General features: G+C 36.5%; 1 long non-coding RNA gene across 5 annotated transcripts in view; it reads right to left on the bottom strand.

Annotated features, from left to right (window-relative positions):
- Nucleotides 1–3613: 3613 nt before the first annotated feature.
- The window catches only part of LOC117232987, a 53423-nt gene continuing 37709 nt past the window's right edge, over nt 3614–19327 (bottom strand). Inside the window, exons 2-4 of one of the 5 annotated variants that reach the window (XR_004493239.1) lie at nt 6289–8132; nt 4969–6100; nt 3614–4480 (exon numbers count right to left, since the gene is read on the bottom strand). This is a non-coding gene — a long non-coding RNA (uncharacterized LOC117232987). The other 4 variants (XR_004493243.1, XR_004493241.1, XR_004493242.1 and 1 more) reach the window with 4 other exon arrangements.

The raw sequence follows: 19327 nt of genomic DNA, 5'->3' as shown, positions 1-19327 counted from the left end.
CAAATCTTTCCAACTTCTTCTGATCAGCACAATATTAAAGCATAAAACTCAATCGTATAAATTTATATATGAAAAAAAATTCCAAATTATATATTGCTTTAATGCAACATTACACCTTAATTTACAATTTACAAGACCTAACGTTACAAGGGCCTGAATCCACATCTGGTATTTTATTTTCATATTCTTTTTGCCATTTCATCTTCACTCTGTTGATTAATTACGTATAACTATCCTCGCTTGAATTAAACTTGCCACAATTATCCAAAAGAATTATAACCGTTCATTCTGATATTATCACGAAAATGTGGATACGGTATTTAACACCTTAGGTGAGTTATACGTAACCAATGGGTGGCAGGAAATAATGGTAACGTTGGACAGAGGTCTGCGTCGGTATATGGACGACTGGGGAGTATTTCCAACTGGCCGAGTCCTGGTGGCTGTCGACACCCTAGCGTGGCCGTCGGCGATGCATCGCTCGTGGAAACCCCCTAACGAACCGCATTTACATCTGAAAGGTGCGCCAATTACCCTGGCTGCGTTTTACTTCATCGACGTTGCGCGCGAGCCGCGTGGTTGCACACCCCCATAGCCCGCTATTTCATTCGAGCCGCGATACCCCTCCATTTTCATCAGCTCTCGTTGATACCGTTTTGCTTTCGTTTTCCACTTCTTCTTTCTTTTTTTTCTTTTTTTACAGAGAATTACCCTTGTTGCTCCTTTTTGCGTCAAAATTTTTAGCGAAGAAAACCTTTTGATATGGTTCTGTTCTTAGTTAGATTTAGATATTCTTGACTATTTGGCAATATTTAGGTATTTTTGGTTACACACACGTACGCACATAAATCAACTTGTAAGCTCACTAATTTAATTCACGAATAGAATCAAGATCATCTACTTGATGCTATACAAAATTGCGTTTCACTGTACACGCAGGTCCTCTTCTTCTCTTTCTCTTCTCTTACGAGATTCTTGATTGCTGTTGCAGGAAGGTCGTTACGCAATAGCGATGCATCTATATACATACAATATTCGACGGCTTGGTGCTCGGGTTAATTTTGGTTGCCCTAGCCGTGCTTTCTCCGCCATCCTTTGCTTTCAACTGCCTTCTCCAACCCGCAATCCCGTATGTATGGAGGCACACGGCAGCCCACTTTCGCCTTCGTGGCCTTTTTCGTCCTGCCGTGTAATTAAATTCTCTCGCGTCGCCAGATCGTTCGACCGTGTTGCCTAAACGCCGTAATTAAAGCTGCGTGTATAATGATCACAGCCTGACGGCAGACCTTTGCGCTATTTCAACGTGTTCACGTCGTGGAATCGTCTCTGATCAACGACGAAACATTTGAACTTCGTTCGTCTCTATGAAACTCAGTTGGGCATTCAACGAGAAAAAGTGAATTTTTTGAGCAAATTTGAATTTTTTAAATCTATACATCCATTTGGTTTCATAATTAGTACGTTTAATTTCATAAGTAATATGTTTGTCAAAGGTTATTCGTGCAAGAAGCGCCAGAAATTAATTGTTACAGTGAAATTAAATCAATTCAACAATCTGGATACATAAATTGTTTACCAGATAAATTGTTATCTTTACCAGAAATGAACTGCAAGAGAACCGAAACGATCGAACGAATCCTTCCTTATGACTATCTGAAAATATAAATTTTCTATTAATTACTTGCTTAATCAGAAATTGTATCTGTAATGGAAGTAAAAGAATTGAGACGTGCAAAAGCTTCGACTTTAAAAAAATAAAGAAACAGTTTCTTTCGCCTGATAAATCAGATACCACTTCTTAACTGCGAGAAATGTGCTACGTAAAAACAGGCTTGACCTACTGACACCCGCATCACAACGAAGAAACGATAGACGAGATGTGTGAGGAAAAACGAGTCCGCCTTTCAGCGGTACTTAATGAAGGCGTGAAACGCGAGCGATAAAAATTCAAATAGCAAAGCCTAATGAGTTTCGTGAGCTTTTTTTCGCGCGCAAGAACAGCCGGGTTTCAAACAATCACGCGTCTCCGTGACAGGAAGCTACACTCGCGACTTTTAAAAAGATTCTATTCAGAAACCGAGGCGAAGCTGGCAAATGTCAATGAATCGTTCCCAAATGACGTCATGTCTTAATGCATCTGGCGTGTGACTAATACCAAAAGAATTCTTCCCGAAACCTTATTCCGCGAAATAACGAACAATTTACACGTATATACGTTTTACTCCATTATTCTCTTTGAAACTTCTTCTATATTCTTTAGTTTTTAGTTTATGCATTTTGGTTTATTCGATGACTAGATGGTTATTCAAACGATTCGAAAGTTGTTGCATAAAATTAATACGTTTCACAATATACGATACATATACATACATACATCTGCAAGAAATTCCGAAAAGTCCATTGGCAAGGAAACAATTACATTGGTCATAAGAGGAAACAAATATTTCGTGTTTACTATTTAGAGACAACGATATCGCGCCACGTTTCTTTGTCAACAATTTAGCTATTTTTGCGGAACAACAGTCGGGGCCCGGAGGGAGCACTTTGAACTTTGGCACGTCCATAATTTTCGCGGTCGCGCGCCATTCGACCAAAAATGTGTTAGAACCATACATACGACCCTCGCGTGCTTTATATTAGGATCGCAGAAAACGAAGCTGCCTTCTTCATCTGTTGCATCAATCGAACTTAGGAAATATTTTTCAGCGAAAATTTATTATATTTTATGGTATATAGTAAGATGGACTTGTTTAAGTCAGGAGGATATGCTGGTTGTCTCAAATAACCCCAGCACATGATTATTCTAATTGTTTTATTGGTTTGATATCGTGATGATTTTATTGTCTTTGATATTGTTTTCGTGCTGGGCATGATAAGTACATGATATTTCTCATTCTTTCGTATTAAAGACTAATGGTGTCTTGTAATATAGGTACAGCCAGTTTGATTATTTAGTGGAAAGTTGGAGATTCCATTCTAAGATTTCGAAGCTTAGACGACTGAAATAACCCTATTTTGCTATAGCGTGCGCTCGTTCGGATCGAAAATCAAGTTACCGGAAGAACGGTCGGAACTTTCGCCAGCAACGAGTCACGAATCTACACTTTTAGGTGCGTTACACACGCTTTTTGTAGGAAGTGGTGCGCGTGCTTGCGTAACAAGCGTCGGCGGCGAAGAGGGTGATATTAATTTTTGTCGGAACTCTGCCTTTGCGCCGCGTTTCAACGGCTGCTCTTTTGTCGTTCGTTCATTAAACGCTGGAGGAAGGGCCAGAGCATTTTTAATTTACGTTTGCGCGCTAAGAGAGGAGGGGAAATCGACAAACGATGCGCTTTGTGACGCATAGAAACGGTGACCCTGTCTCTCTTCCGTGTTTGTGCTGGGTTACTAATGTCTCGACACGGTCACGCTTCGAATTTCACAGGATAGAAGAATAAAAGCACACTGTGTGTTTCTTTTGACTTGACCCTTCTTTTGACGTTAACCGCACGTAAGGTTCGTGCGAAAATTGAAATTATTCTAACAGAATTAGAATACCAAGGAAAGGGAACAAGGAAAAATGAACTTGTAATCCACGAAATACATATAATACATGTATGTAAGAAAGAATTCATTGTTGTGTAGAATGTGAATTCTTATTTAGTTATTTTTCGTATAACATTTCCTTTTTATCTTGATTTGTACATCATGGAAACACCAAATATAAAGATACGTCTCGTTTCAATTGCATAGGATATCCTATGCTTGTGCATCGAATATAGAATCGATTTCAATCGTTCGTACGATAAAATGAAAAATCAGTAGCGGGAGGATTTGAGGAATCGGTCGTAAATAAACGGCGAAAGGTTTTCGAGCATCATAGTCAACGAGGTATGTACAATAACGAATCCTATAAAGTAAGAGGATTACGCGACGAGATAGGAGAACGGTAGTCCAGGTCTGTCGAGTTCGTGATGCTTTAACCGTTAATTCGACGTGGATTAATTAAAACAGTTCACAGGGGAGAAGAACCCTTCGTACCGGTTGTTGCTGCCGCTCTGAGACAGACAATAACGAAAGTAATATTTCGTCAGCGACGACTAAAACCGCTGTCCCGTACGTATACGTGCACACTTAAACGAGTGTTAAGCTGGCTGGCAGACGTTACAAGGGCTACTTTACCCTCGTCCTGATGAAATTCTCCGCCTGGAAATTATTTCCAAGCTTGAAGGCGAATTAACGAAGCACCTCGACATCGAAAGTACCGGCAAGAGGGTTCCTACAACAGCGAGACCAGTTCCCGACGAGATTTTTCTTATCGACGACGTAAACGTTAAATGCGTTCTCCTTACTGTCCCCGGGGAGAAACTTCTGCGTCGTATCAAAAATATAATTCCGTGCCTTCTCTCTGTATAGAACTCTCTCGCCTCTTGTTACATTCTTCTTTCTTCTATTTTTTCTTCTCTTTTAGACTTCTTTTGCTTCCTTCTTAAGGAAACTCCTGTAACAAAGATTTGCTATACATTCGACTTCTATTTGGTGTTACTCTAACGACATTTTTAAAGAATTTAGGAAATTCTGGATTGGATTTACTTAGTTGCTATACATGTCGGTCATTTGCTTTTCAACGTAGGCCTCCGATAGCAAGCAATTCATGACGCGTTATGATATCATTAGTAGTCAACGTGTTAAACCAGTTACAACTACCTTCTCTACGATGATCATTTTCAATAACTCCGTTATGGTTCTGAAGGTATCACGAAACGATTACTTACTAAAATGCCTGATATTGGAAAAATGTTATCTCAAACATCAAAAAGTAATTTCACGAATCAAAAATACTTTACCAATACACGGATTTATCAAATTTCCATCGAAGGAAAATTAATCTTCTGTATACAAATACTTTTTATAAATTTCGTCTATGCGAATAAAGTCGTTATCGATTCGCGCATAGGTAGGTTTGGTCGATTAATTTACGATCATTACCGTCACTTGGTAGCTGAGTGGAAACTATTTAACAGCGACATCGGGTTTAATTTCTGTCCCCGGTAATCCTGCATTCACGTTAATCCAAGCTTCAGGATGCTGTCCGAACTACGTCGTAATGGGGACACAAGACTAATGTGCCGTTAATTCGGAAATAATTAGCGACCAGTCTTCGTGGGGCAGCTTCACCTGTCTGACACCAGATTGTGACTCCCCTTTAACGTGGCCTAATTTGAACGTGAAACACGAGATAGTTTTCCCGACCAAGCGATTAAAAGTTCGTCTTTCGGACCACGCCTGCCTCCGAACTTTATTGCTTGGTAATTTTATATTTGCCTCGTTGAAACTTCTGTTTAATTAATTGATCACAGAGACCTGGTCGAATTTTAAACCGTTAATTATTATTTCCACGATTTTGAAACGTTCGAAGTAGAGTTCATTGACAACAGTTTGATTATCTTATCGATTGTCTTCGTCTTGGGAAGAAAGATTTACTTTCTAAGCCTTAATCGAAGTAATCAGTGTCGAATTTCAAACTTGGCAACTTCCAAATTTATTTTCGATCTGTCTTTATTAACAAATTTCCAGCTTTAACATTAAATTATAGAATGCACGTGATTCAGGAGTGGAAGTTAAGATTGAAGAAAACTCGAAGAGCCATCGAAGTTAAATAGGAAAGGAGGTAGTTCAGTAAGATACGATAATAAAGAGGGAAGGGGAGAGCGTGGGGGATGCTCGTGGAAAATGCACAGAAGAAAACAGTGCTGTACTTAAGTTAATAATGTGGCTTGAAATAGGCCGGAAGCGTAACAGCTTTCCTGAAAATTAGCTTCACTTAAATTCTTTGTACGACTGTACGTTGCTGGCTCTTCCTCGTGAAACGAGGGGCTCAAAGTAAAGCGTAAGTAACTTTTATATGTGCTCACTTCCTTATAAACCGCTAATGAGTTGGCGTCAAGGCTGCTAATTGCTGGAAACGAGAGAAAATGTTGTCCAAAGAGTCTTCCACTCCTTTTAAATAATCTGCAAAGACTCTACCAGTTTTTTCTTGTAAAACGCGTCGTTTCCCCTTGATGAATGACTTCTGTTGACGCACGCACACATTTATCAACCTCAAGTACCTACAAAATGGCTGAAATAAAGTAACATATTTAGAAAATAAAACGGATATGTTCGAAAATTAATTGGTTTAACTCCGGGTACAGTTTTCTTCATGCAAAAGCATAACAATATCCGCCAATTCTCATAAAAATAAAACAAAAGAAACGAAGAAAATATTCTGCAAAGAACAAATACTCATAAATCAATTACCACAATTACCTGCAACAATCTCCTCCACTCTCCTAGAAAATCTTCTTCTTATCTTCCTCCATATTCCGCACTGATTGAATCAGAATCAGGTTATCGCAGTATGTCAAGCAGGATTCTTCCAATTCAGTGGTCGGTCGTAACAGAAACCAAGGCGCATTATCGTCGCGCGAAGGACCTATTACCGGCCTCATTACTTTTCCATCCTCGTGTTCCTCTTTATACCCGGTTATCCTCCTTTCAACCGCGGTCCAGCAATACTAATATCCAAGCCAAGTGTTTTCGGAAGCATAGCTGGATCAGCAGTATCATTTCGCTCGAGGGTTATTGGCAAGAGCCAATACTAGTCTCGTTCTTCGTTCGACAATTTTGCAATGAGAAGACAGCTGCTCATAGGCCACGACTTTACAAGCTTTTGTAAAAGTGGGATTTTCCATAAGCGTCGGACGTATGCTTTCGACTAGATATATAGAATACAGTGTCCGTATTTCTGTAAGAGTGAAATGTGTACGTATGTAGAAAATTATGTTTTTAGATAGTCGCTTGTTGCTTTATCGGCTATTTATTTTATATGAAATTGTTATAATTTTTCAGTTTCATTTCATCGCGTGCTTCTGTCTATCGCATCTCACTGTTCGATGAATAGCGTATGAATTCAATGTATTCGCTGAGAAAGATGAAAGAAGAACAAAAATGGCGCCATTAAATACACACGTAGGACAGCGAAAATTAAACACGAATATTTCATAAAATTTGAAAAAAATTGGTTTATCCTAAGAAATCAGCCGATTTTGTAGGAAATCTAATCTCAAGTTGCTCGTAGCTTATGGGAAGCCGCCATTATCGAACAATGCGACTCGATACCAATCGTTTTACCCTCTGTTAGAGGTCCAGATGCTTCAATAGGAACTAGTATTGTACGATTGGACAATCCTGCTATGGGACGATCAATTTTGATAATAGACCCGCAGTCGGAATATTCCGCAGGAGACCGATTTTCCGAAAAATTGACGCGGGTCAGATAATGTGACCCGCCGACTGCTTTCAGTGGCCCGATCGAAACGACACGCGGCAAAAATCTGAAAATTTCTAGATAAAAGTAATGGTCGAGCGAATGGAGCGATTTTTATTTCGCTGCAATTTATGGGCACGTGGTATAGCTATTTTCAATGGTGATACGTTGTTTGTGTTGATAGCAGTAAATATAGTGACTCAGTATTTGAATATTTAGTATAGAAAACATACGCTGACACGATAAAATGCGGAACAATCATAATAACGAGGATACTGAAAACGAGATTTAGAGTTTTAAATATAATATTCTTTCTTGTTCTCCTATTATTGAGCTAATTTCAATCTCATTGACTGAAGAGATTATTTTGCAGTACATTATTATTTTGTTTCAGAACTTATCTTCATTTTGATTTATAACCATGGTGTTAATTTGTCCTCTTCTTTTTTAAATTAACGTTCCTCATTTTCTCAATTCAGAATGAAGGTAAAACGTAAGGTAACAAAATTAAAAAATCATCGACCGTAAGATCAATTCCAAGTTGCCACTGCCACGAACAGAGATGGACGTTCCTCAGCAAACTTAGGCCAGTGTAATTATCGTTAATTGATCAATCCGCTGAAAATGTGGGGTCCGCGAATTTTTTAGACGACTCTGTTCACCCTCTGGGGAAGATTCCCTTCGGAAATTCCGAACGAAGGGAATCGGATATGCGGTTGGTAGTTTTGATCGAAGGGTTAGCTTCTTCCCTCTTGTTCCCCTTATATTTCCCGATCCTTGAGAAGCAACTGTTAATCTCCTGCAGTGCTTTGCCCTCCAGATTGATGCCTTTTAATTTGTCCTCCTGTTAAATTAAAATCGACTTAGCCTTTTCCGTCTACCAGCGATGGCTTCAAATACGTTGCAAACAGATGAAAACATTGACAAATTACAAGCGTTACAACTCGTAATACATTTAAATGTTTTAATATATTTAGATATTATCACTAATCCCTTGAGAATGAAAATAGATGTACAATATATACTTTACAAGATATGGTAGTAGTAGTTCATGAAGGTAGAGAATTAAGATAATTAATTATACTAAAGAGAATCTATTCCCGTCTGTGCTTATTAAGTGGTTAAGAAATATTTTTTAATTATGAATTAAAATATTCGTATTTTTAATAGAAATATTTTCTATGATGTATCAATAGAATTCTAGGATCCATTTATGAGAAAATGTGTTTCTTTTTTTAAACCTTAGGTAACATGAAACATTTTTAAAGTCAATGGTACATCTTGGACCTGGATATTGTGTCATGGTCGGTAACGAAGATTCTACCGTACATATTGAACTTGATCCTATCACTATCAACCACACTCCCTTCGTTGTGTCTCCTCTCGTTTCTTCCATCAGTTTCTGACTCATAGTCCCCCTTTCTCGGGCATGGCTACATAATTTGCGTTCTGATTCGCCAACAGAAAAACACTCTCTTTATGTGATAGGGTGCACGCAATCCGTGTTCAATGCGCTTTGATCCAGCCTGATTTTGATTCTCCTGACAGGTGGTGTGTCTCCTCCATTCGCGTGATGAGTCTCGTTTCACTTTATCACCCTTCATCGTGGAACGCAGACGAGCCATAGAGTAGTTACTATTATTCGTACAACGCTTTTATATCGGCTGCTTTAGCGGTTACGGTGTTTTTAACGAGGAACAATAACCATGAGCAAAATAAGAGGATCGGGGAGCAATGGTTCCCGTTTAAAAGCGCCGCTTTTACAAAGGATTCCATTAAATCGAACGCTTAAAACGCTTAAGCAATTTTCCGTATTCCCTTTTGTCTTGAGTCGCGCATATAAATTAAGCATGAAATAAAACTTGCTATGTATATACAGCTGTTTATGAATATACAGATACTTTCGTCGATTCGTAGTAACAGTGTGTGTATTTTATCAAAATGTGAAAATTCACGATGAACTAGTGCCTACTTGGGAGGAATACTTGTTACCTTTTTATAGACATCAGTCTATAAATCGAAGTTCATTATTTAAAGATGTAGTAATAGTATATTTCATTATTTACTATATATAGTATGACATTATTTACTATATATAGTATATATACTATATATAGGTTTACTATGAATATAATTATTATAGTACAAGAAATGTATTTTTAAATCCCATAATATAGAAAAAAAAAAAAAAAAAGAAAAATAGAAACCAAAGAATAAAAATTTCCTTACTTGTACCCTCACCATAATGTTTCTCGAAATTTTCAAATTTCCTAATATTCATATTATATAAAGAAAAGCGACCGCCAAATTTCCTATACAGAAACAAAAGATTGATGTCGGAACTGCTGATTATGGGAGCAAATTAGGAGTCGAAGATACACGTGTATGAATAAGCTTAGGTTCGTAGCGACTCGTTTGAATGCGTCTGTCCAGCGTCCACCAAAAGGGCAATAGTTCTGTCGGTCTGGCAACGACAATAGCATGCATTAACCTTTGTGCAGTTGTAACTGCAGTTGCGAGATAGTGCCTCGCCCTTGTCGGGGGTGAGGAAAGGGTCGCCCCAGCAGACTGGAGTTCTCTTGGCATTTACAACCATTTCGCGTAATCTCAACGAATACATTCACTGGACAGTGGGCCGGTGTTAAGTGGACGAACCAATTATTGCGCTGTCTGGCCTTCATCCGTCGTACGTCGAATGGCACGTCGATATTTTGCAATCAAATCGAATCTAACTTCGAAGATACGTTTCATTTAGATCGATTTTTACCAATGTGCCAATTTACTTGTTATTGTAAGGATAACGATTTAAAGATTTTTAATATATTTATCGATATTAAAATATGGCAACTTGTCAATATAAACATCTTTGCTTATAATTTGATTTAATTTCATCGCTTACTGTTTTGTTTGTCTTCTTAAATCCCTGTTAATGGAGTTGCAGCATACGAACAAAGTGCCGTTTGCGTGCGTCTCGTTAAGCATAAAACGATCATTGTCGCTTTAAGCTGTCGGTATATCACGACAAAGCGATATCTTAGGGTGGTAGGTTTGTTTCCTAGAATTATCACATCATTTTCACCGCCTGTACATCAAAAGCTTCCGCGTTACAAGCTGTAGGTCTCCCTGTTCCTTGGCTCGGCTCTCAGCCGGGTTGTCGACGTGATCTAAGGACGAAACGCAATTACCGACATAATCGCCGAGGTTTCTCCTTGAACACGCTGGTACCGAGGTTCCTGATTCTGATTTTTAGCGATCGCGAGACGATGTCAAAGCGTACCCCTATTTACCCTCTTTGGTCCGTGATATTCCGGTTCATCGGATCCACTAGTTAATAGATAAGACGCATTTCTCTTACAGACACCCGCACCTCTCCAGAACTCGAATTCAAATTATTTGTCCCGTTTCTACATTTATTAACGTTTGACTCACAACGATAATTATCTAAATAGAAAATTCTATTTTTCGTGAATGTTTAACACAGTTGGACAATTTCTTGTATTTTATATAGCTATTAATATAGATATAGAGTTTTACTATATATCATAAAATTGTACAGTGTACTGAAGAAATTCGAAATCATTTTATATCGACATGTAGGTATCAATGCATTTGCGTGAAAGTGTGTTTTTAGTTTTTTTTTTAAATAACTTTTTTATTATATCGAAAAATTGCACTAAGTATAGTAAGTTTCTTGATTTAAAATATTTTTAATTCGTAATTTCCCTTCATGAATATTTGTTCTAGTATATTTAATGGAATTGAAACGGTTATGATTACACGGTTGATTTTTCTTTCCCGAAAATTTCAATCTTATTATAATTAACGGTTAAACTCGCGATTATAGTAAACGAGAATTTAATCTGTTTCTGGGAACAAGCGAAGAGAGAAGATTTTTGGAGAACCTCCTCTACCAAACCGCTGATGATTCGCAATTAACTTACATGAAAGCTGTTCAACGCTAATTAATAAGTACGTCAAGAGCTTATGGTTCTCCCTACAATTAGGTTATTTTCAAGTTTCCGAGTTTCTGAAATTAACGATCACAAAATTCAATTTCTGACATATCGGTGAATGCCTATCGAACTTCAACCAACTATATTCAATCCTTGATGAATTTACATCTTGCTAAGGTAACTTATATCGTTCTCTACACTCTCCTAACCCAGTTCTGTAACATTCCTTATTTTGCGTGTATTGTAACATAATGATTTAACACAGCTGTTGAATTATATTGTGGAAATTCAAATGTTTATAAGAAATTTATGAAGATATTTCTATAAGGGAGGTATAATATAAAATTAAATATAAATTATTCAATATATCGATATATTTCAAAAACAAACTGAAAAGATATGAATTTTTAACTCCAGCAAAAGTGCTAGAATGAAATTATCAATATATTCATTTTGTTGATACAAGATATTAACGTAATATTAGATCTGTTGTTTTAATGATTTTAGAAATAACAGGTATATTTATACATCTTCACCTAACACTTGTACTTTTTTTCTCCTTAATAAAAGTATAGTAGACTGTGTCATCTTCTAAAAATTCACAGTCTAGTGATCATTTATAGGGAATAATGTAAATGTCGGAAGCGGTAGTATTTAGAATCGTCGAATTTAGTATTTCGAAATTTAGAAGAATCGATGGTGTGCAGAATGTGTGAGAAAAATATCGAGCCCTCAACGGGAGAATTCGCTCCCCATATGGAAACATTAAGTGCTGGCTCTTGTACAGGACTTGTTCGTTAGGTGACCGTGGTGCGATCCTGGGGTTGCTAAGCACATTATGCTAACCCTGTGACAGCAGACGATGCATTAGCCCCGGGATTCGGAGTTAAAGCGAAACGAAAAGTAATGTATGTAAGGCCGTTTGTCAAGATTCCGAAATAAATTGTTTTGCTTTGTTTAAACTTACTTGATAAAGGTTCCGGCTTAAACGCTGTCAGTGATTAATCCCCCTGTATACCGCGAAATTTCCGAATTTTTCACGTTACGAAATCCATTTTTTAATATTTATTAAACTATGTTTAACCTGCTTTTATAACAGTAAAAGGAAAAAAGGATTGAAATTTATTTGTTTAATAAATTAGGAATTTTTAAAATTTATTCAGGTAGTTGGCGAAGAGTGATTAAAAAATGTAGGAATTTATTTAATATGTTTTTTTAACTTATATAAACTGATTTTATATATGTTTAAGTAAATAGGTAAAGTACGATCAACAAATAAAGTATGTCATTTGTTTGTATAATTTTAATTATTAGAAAAGATTTGTTATCATATAAAAAAAAAAACCCTCGATGAAATGGAACGAAGAAGAAGTGCAAGTGGAATAAAAAGATTGAAAGGACGTACGTCGATAGGATTACATCATGAAATAAATATAAGGGATGCAGATGTAACGTAGCAGAAAGTCTATTTGAGCTCGAGTCTATGATTATAGACAGGCTTCCTGATAAATTCATGAGATGCTCATTAAATCCCTTTATATTCTCTTTACTAGTCCCTTTCTGTCATCGACTTATGGAACAATGCTTCGAGCGCTGATTCTATTCAATGGAATCAAATTGTCAGATAGAAACTTTACTTAATTACGTTTCAACTTCTATCACGATTTGCTTTTCATTATTATGATAATTACACGTTAAATGCAAGTGTAATTACAACATAGTCTCTCGTAAATACGCACTTTTTATGTTAATACGTAAATAAAGACACGATAAATTAAGGAATTAGAATTAACTCCTGTTCAATGGTGAACAGTTTTTGAAAATGAAAACAACCAAATTTGTCGAAAGTGTGATTCAAAATTAAAAAATTTACTTTTCGAATTTTCATTTCATTAAAGATTAATATATAGATACAAAAATGCGTAACAGATAATTGTTGAAACGGTTAGAAACAAAAAAGAAAAATACGTAGAAGTTCGAGTATATCGAATCTGATCGACTATTCAGTCATATTCCAGTAGTATTGAATTACTAGTAAGAGAAAGTAAGCAATCAAGCTTTAAATTAACGCAACCCGCGACTGAAAGCATCGAATTTAACGCTCTAGATTTCGATAGTCAAACGTACCTTTGACATCAAGATCCCGTTAAATTGATCTGATCCACCATACATTAATTACATGCTGGGTCCTGACAATTAAACGGTCCCAGAGTTCATTAACTAAATGGATCAACTCCAAGGCCCCATTCCGCGAACCGAATGATCCACAAACTCTATGGTTAAAATCATTTTATATCAGGCCTTTTATGTTAGCCATTAAGTGCACGATCTTTCTCTTTATATCGTAATAACATTCTTTGAAATTACCAATTTATGTGTTAGAGGTTGACAAAGTAAATAGTACTTTAAGAAATCTTAAAGTACTATTTAAAATTTCTTTCGTATTCTTTTATTTCTGAAAAGACGCAAGGACATTTTTCTATATAGGGAGCATCGTAATTAACATGGTGATAGCATAATAACACGACAACATATTTTGAATTGTTCAAGCTATTTTTCTATGAGTTTGACGTATATGAATCGACAATTTTAAAAGTTCTCGTTTTATATCTTGGAAAGATCGTACGTTTAGGTCTTAAGTTTCTTTTCTTATCAAAGTTAAATTATTCTAAACAAAAGTTTATCATTCTAAACCAAAAATGATAATGCAGATTGAATAAATAGAATAAATTTTTTCAATTATTTTCTGTCACTATATAATGATGTGATGTAATGAATATGAATAAAGATCGTGCATTTAACGGTAAGCTAATATCTCTGTAAGAAACAGGATCTAGAATCGACGATTCAATGCCAGAGACACGAGCTGATGACAATCACCTCTGAATAAATCGCGCGGTCGAAGGCAGTAGAAGAGAGTTTTCAGAGTCACGCGTCGCGGAAGGCTGGTGAGGATTCCGGAATGGTTTACGGGAGGATCGATTGGGAGGAGGAACGATAGAGAGAAGGTAAGACAAACTTTCGCCCGGCTTGGGGTGCACGTTTCTTCCTTCTCCCATGCTTCGCCCGCTTTGTTCGCTCAGAACCGATCCACCTTCAGCGCCGTAGTCGTCGTCTGGGCGCGTTTCGCAGTTGAGCGGCGCGCCGCTCTAAGGAAACGATATTGCCGGCAATATCCAGTTGTTTGCATTGATTCGGGCTGTCTGAGAATCCCGAAGAGCTATTTCTATCTCTGGCTCGGTCTATGCCTGCTTTCGAGGCTTCGCCAGCGAAAATTCAGCCCTTTCTCTACGCGCCTATTCCAACTTTTTCTTCTTCTTTCCTTTTCGAGCACGTAGATTATTGGAAGAACTACCGACAAAAATTTTCGCAATTCCAAACTCGTTTTCGTTCAACGTGTCTTTGTCTTGTCTTGTTTCTTCTTGTAGTTGTTGACGTTCTTGCGTGGCGCACGGTGGCCTAGAAATTGAAATTTCATGGCTGATTCTGAAGTTCAAAAACAATTTGTTTCTTCCATTGATTTTATTTTCAAACTTATTTTATCGTAAATTTTGTTACTTCATTTGCATCTTGTCACTGTACCAATCACATAAAGCAGTTAAATAAGTTATACGTTTTTTTTAGTCATTGTATGTAATGTTAGTTTGGTTTTCGATTAAAAGCAGGGGATAATAGATGATATCATATCGTAAAGATCGTAACCGTGACGTTGGAGAGCGAGGGATCTTAACTTTCCACCGAACGGCACTCGATAATTCATGGTAAGAAGGCTTAAGTCGTGCATCCACGCGAGTACGAGAGTGGCGCCGGGACGCGTTCAGACGCTGTCGTCTAACAGGTGCCGATGGATATATCATCCGAATGGTGGGGTAGTTTGCATTGGGATACCCCTTGTCGTTCCTATAGGATGGTGACGTCAGCCGGTGATAGATCGTCTGAATTTTAGGCACCCTACTACGTTCCTACCACGTTCCTAGATGCGCAACCAGCTTCCATGAATATTTTTTCCTACCATCAAACTAGTTACACCTTTCCTATAATATAAAATTAATACCCTGCGTCACTCTTTCTCCTTATAATCGGTTGTAACGTAATTTAAAATACTCTATTTCTCACTATACGTAATAAAAAAAAAACTATTTGTTGGAAATAATTATAGGAAATTCGAAGGTAGAAGACTGCACAGAATGCGCATTAAATGCAAAAATATATAAAATATGCAAAATAGAATAGTCATGGTAATATTTAATAAATAAATTACTATTTAGGTTTATTTAAAAATATTTATGAAATATTGAATTGCATAAATATCACAGTTTAGGAATAATTAATTCCAATATTCAATATTTCAATATTGAAGTAGCGAAATAATTGGTAAAAGTTGCTTAAACATGATGTTCGAAGATCTAAATGAAATAACTCATTGCTATTCTATTGACATTATATTTATTTACACGCGTCGTTTTGGTCGCACTACGGTATATTCGAAGCTTGGCTTTGCTAGAGTCACAGCTGATGTCCATTTAAATCAAATTGCGTGTCGCTCGATGCGTTTGTTTACACGTGTTCAGTTTCCTTTGATCTTTATGTAAACTAGTCTCGAATGACGGTTGAGTCCGCTAGGAATAATTTCTCGTTCAACTGGGAAACGATAAATTTCGACTAGGTTAGGGCAAAGGGTCTACACTGCTGATGTCCTGCAAGTCAGGAAACACGGTTATTTACGGAGCTCTGTTGCAACAGCACAGACAGTGTATCGTGGCCGTTTCCCCTCAATTGGGTTAAGCCTAAACCCCGGTTCGCATGATGGTCAGGTTCAGACTTCTCGTGTTCTGAGCGCATCACGGGCTTACGTTTCCTTTGACTATGTATCAGTTTTGCCTGCATTTCCGTTCGGACGATACACAGCTCCTGGACGTTGTTTCCGTAAGAAGTCTGCCAGATCGATTGTGAGAAACTAGCTGTTTTTTTAACCGTAATTGAATAACAGCGAAATTAATGCGTACGTATCTGGATAACGCACATTGCTCATTTGTTGCAACAACGAGTTAAATAAAAATTTACAGTTTTTGAGCCATCTTACGGGTTATAACATTGTTGCAGGAAATGAACTATAGTTAGTTTGTTGATCGAGTTGGAATTCGATTAGAATTCGAAATTACATTAGAGTAGATATTAAACAGGAAAAGGCATACCATCATTTTATATATGAACAAAAATTCGAACTTTGGCGTTAGATTTTAACGTTCTTTCATACACTTGGTGCAAAATAAATTGGTTCGTTAAAATTCTGTTATATAAATATAATGGTGTCGAGGCGTATGTTTCCATTGAACGTGTAAAATACAATAAATTACGCCTATAAATAACAGGTCCACGCGAGAAACTATACCGCACAGTGTTGCGTAGAAACATAAATTCACTCGGTCCGATCCGCAAAGTGCTGAAATTTACGGTGAAAGATTTATTAAATCGTTGCCGGAAAGATGAAATATCGTTTATTAATTTATTACTGTATAAAATAATTAAAAAAGAAAATAGAAATATGACGCAGATAAATCATCTTCCGTCAATGTTATTCGTATTTCTCGCTTGTCTTTTTAATACATCTCTCCATGTAGTACCACTCTGTGGAGTAAAACACGCAAATATCTATAATAATTTTTATCTGATTCAATGTTAATCGTGGTTGTTACATTCTTTCGAATGTTCTATTGATTTGACAAAGTTGACTAACATTGTGAGAATTGTGTCAGATTTATGAAAGAAATTCAAATGTTACTATTAGAGGACGATTGTATGTCATCACGATGAATAAAAAATAAGAAAAGTTTGATTGATTACAAGATGAAGAGTATTCAAGGGTTGGTTTCATCACGTTTGAGAATGGTTACACGTCATTAACCACCCTTTTAGTGGATTTCATAGTATATAAGCTGAGGGTCAATAAATGGCGCCAACTGGATGTCTGGCGTGTCAAATTTGTGATTGATCTGGTCTGCTTCAATCCACTATGTTTCTTTTAAAAATTGCACTAAAATTATTACATATTGCTGTGTCACTATATTCAAGAAAATGAAATTTTCGAAATTCTATTTCGTTTTTAATACGTTACGTAACACATTCTTATCTATGAAGCTTAGGACAGAATAGAACTTTGTATGAAAACTAGCAGTTTAAACTTTAATAAGAATTGATTTTATTATATCAATATTATTTTTAAACGTTTAAATGCTAAGCATGACATTAAAAATTAAATACTTGACTATTAAAAATTATTCGTTTCTTCAAATGGAAATGAAATTAATAAAACATTAAATGGTATAAAACAATCGAATTAATTCCGTAAAATCCATGATCAACTTAATTTCTTACGATATTCATCCATAAATCATTAATTACGTACAAATCTCGATACTTCTCAAACAATACAAATGATTCTAATTATAATTCCAATATTATAAATATAATTTCAATCCAAAGTTTTAAACGAAAATATAAAATAAACATCCAATTTGTAATTTATATTCGTCATTGTCGTTTTCCGATGAAAATTTACAACGTTCGAATCGTACTGAATAAATTACGGAAGAAAAAGGGTATTTCTACTGGAAAAACCGTATCTGCAACGAATTTCAGCAGGAACTAACGTATGGTCGTCACACAATCGACGGTTGGTTAACGCACGTGATCCATCTTGAATAATTAAGCAGCGTGGCCGCGTTGATAAAAGTATTCCATTATGCGAGTTGTCCGCCATTCCACGTTGAATCTCTTCCATGGTAATGGCAGTTCCTCGTTACGAGGTTTATTCCAAATGCACTGATCGATCTGCGGTGCTTCAGATACTATAGTAAAGTCTTATAGTGCTACTGGACGAACCGTATGTAATTTAACACGTAATTAAGAATATACTGTAGCAAAATAAATAACCTGAAACTTTTATGCTCTCCATAATTTTACTTTCGCTTTTGTGCTTAATCATTGAAGTTTGGTATTCTTACTTGATATAATATATAATATATAAAAGCGAAAACGACCAATTTTACTTTTTGCTAATTTCTCAATTACATTGCTAAGATGATATAATATATATAATATAATATAATATCCAATTTTCATGTTTGACTTCCATAAATTTATTTACAACAAGGAAATGAGACGAATGTCAAAGGGAATTAAAAAAATAATGATAATTTAATTTTAAAAGCAAACGAATAAAATAATTTCAAAACTAGTAGTCCGCTTATAGCTATCACAGCTCTATTGCCGATTATCTGAAAATCTCTTAAGGATGCTTCGCATTGGATGTGCTCACGAGCATAAAATTCGTGGAAGATGTACGACATTGGCAGATATATGGCGGAAAAGCAGGAAGGAAGGAAGCAAAGGGGGCGAACGAACGATGGAACAGCCCTCGACGAGAGCAAACTAATGATATCCATCGATATTAAAGTCGAATGACGCGATGCCACTTACGCAAGATCATCTGCATTTAAATGAAATCCCATAGGTTACGCCTAGACTTCGCTCTTCCGACCATTTCCCGCGTTTACCAAAATGCGTGAAATCAATCTCTGGAACGTCGCGATCCTTCCCTTCTACCGGAAATCTTTCTATCACGCGATCCTGCTATTTCGTAAAATAGTTTCTAATAGGTTAAACGCTGCGTTGAGATCCCTTCGCGTGTCGCGTGACGAATCAGAATAGTGACTGACTGTTAGTTGTTTGAAGGATGGAATATTTAGAAATTACAGTCATTTAAGAATATTTGAAGATTAAAAAACATAATACAGCGTTGCTATATCTTGAAATTTGACGACCGATCAATAATAAATCACATTACTCCACCGAAAACGGATTGTCTCTTTAACTTTCAATAACTGAAATTGATATCCATATCTAGGAAAGCGAACATCAGTGCATTTTTACTACCTGAACCGAAGCTTAACCTACAAAAGCGAGAATTTTAATACCGGAAGTTATTACCAGCGTCCGTCCAAGTATTTAGTCGAACATTATGAACGGTTTTATTACGATAGGATTACCTTTTTTTTTCCTTCTCCCGCCCAGTGAAATGACACTC

This window comes from Bombus vosnesenskii, unplaced genomic scaffold (genome assembly GCF_011952255.1).
Source record: "Bombus vosnesenskii isolate JDL3184/JDL3185 unplaced genomic scaffold, Bvos_JDL3184-5_v1.1 scf7180000013294, whole genome shotgun sequence".
Lineage (NCBI taxonomy): Eukaryota > Metazoa > Arthropoda > Insecta > Hymenoptera > Apidae > Bombus > Bombus vosnesenskii.
The sequence above is the reverse complement of the archived record's forward strand: the minus strand, read 5'-3'. Positions and strand labels throughout refer to the sequence as shown.